Source organism: Amblyomma mixtum, chromosome 2 (genome assembly GCF_055824585.1).
Source record: "Amblyomma mixtum isolate Tamu chromosome 2, ASM5582458v1, whole genome shotgun sequence".
In the NCBI taxonomy this organism is placed as follows: domain Eukaryota; kingdom Metazoa; phylum Arthropoda; class Arachnida; order Ixodida; family Ixodidae; genus Amblyomma; species Amblyomma mixtum.
The window spans coordinates 281,479,518-281,480,911 of record NC_143013.1 but is presented as its reverse complement, the minus strand read 5'-3'; the positions used below and the strand labels follow the sequence as shown (position 1 = coordinate 281,480,911).

The 1,394-nt window shown below is 48.7% G+C and overlaps 1 non-coding gene across 1 annotated transcript; it reads right to left on the bottom strand.

Moving 5' to 3' along the window:
* Positions 1-282: 282 nt before the first annotated feature.
* Positions 283-355, bottom strand: TRNAV-AAC (transfer RNA valine (anticodon AAC)). Its single transcript has one exon. It is a non-coding gene; the product is annotated as a tRNA-Val (tRNA).
* Between the last annotated feature and the right edge of the window lie 1,039 nt (positions 356-1,394).

Sequence of the window (1,394 nt, the reverse complement as noted above, 5' to 3'; positions counted from 1 at the left end):
CGAACTTCTGTATCCCGCAAAACGTTGAAAATTTCTGAATAAGAGAATACAGTTCCCTCCACGCACTCTCCGTGCTTATCCAGTAACTTTTCGCATTTTTCAACGAAAAATTGACATGCCTCATGGTTCGTGCTGTAAAACATGCCACGTGTTTATTGCAGACTCCTGGCCAGTCCTTAAGAATAGCGCTGCGACGCTGATGTAACGCACCACAAATTAGAGCGATAGGTGTGTGTAATCATGCCGAAAAAAAAATCTATGTAATCCCAGAAAAAAAAATCATGTTCCTGCCAGGGATCGAACCTGGGACCTTCCGCGTGTTAGGCGGATGTGATAACCACTACACCACAAGAACAGGACGTCAACTCAGCTGGCAGTTGTTCTCACGATCAGCACGCTTAGGCTTAGAGACCACAACTTGGCACGTGGGATTCGCACAATGATAGCATTTGTAGTGAATTTACTTCAAACGGAAAAAAAAGGGGGGGTTCTACCGCAGCAACTCGCACTCAAGCCAAGCACATCAATGGCTGCCGGCGGAAATATTCGTAATAATCAGGTGACAAAAACGCAGGCTGCGGGAAGAGAAAGTCAGGACTTTGTACATACGATCCGCGGGAATAAACGTACACACGAAATTAAAAAGTAAACAACTATAACCGTATAAGTCCTCTGTACCTGTCCTAAATAGTGAATTTACTGCAAATATATGGTGTGGTATGGTATGGAACAGTAAATTTGTTTAACATCCCAAAACTACATATGGGCTATGCATGAGGAACGCCACAGTGAGCGTTCCGGCTTCATTTAGGCTGACTCATGCGCAGATATCACAAAACCCACTGGCGCCTTTTGCGTTTCGCTTTTCGCTTCCACCGGAATCCGGCTGCCGAAGGCAGCAAGTGCATCCGGGTTCTCCGGCTCGGTAGCTGCGTGCCCTAACCATTTAGGCACCCCGGTGGGTCGGTATGAAAGGGTATGGTACGGTACGGTATGTTACGATACGGTCGGTAAGGCCGGTACGGCCGGTACGGTACGGCACGGTACTGTAGGTACGGTAGGTACGGCACGGTAAGGTATGGTATGGTTTGGTTTGTGAGGGTTTAACGTCGCAAAGTGACCCAGTCTATGAAGAACGCGTAGTGATGGGCTCCAGAAATTTCGACCACTTGAGGTTCCTAACGTGGCAAAAAGGTAATAGACCTTATGCGAAATGCACTGCCATCTAGCGGTCCCCGCGCGCAATCCGCCATGTTGAAGGATAGCCGCCGGGTTCACAGCACGTACAGGTACACGCTCGTCGCGCGCGCTCGAGTTTCACCGTCCTCAATATGCCCACATATTGCTTAGTGTCTTGCTGTACGCAGAAGGGTCACAAAGACGCCCAGGGAAAA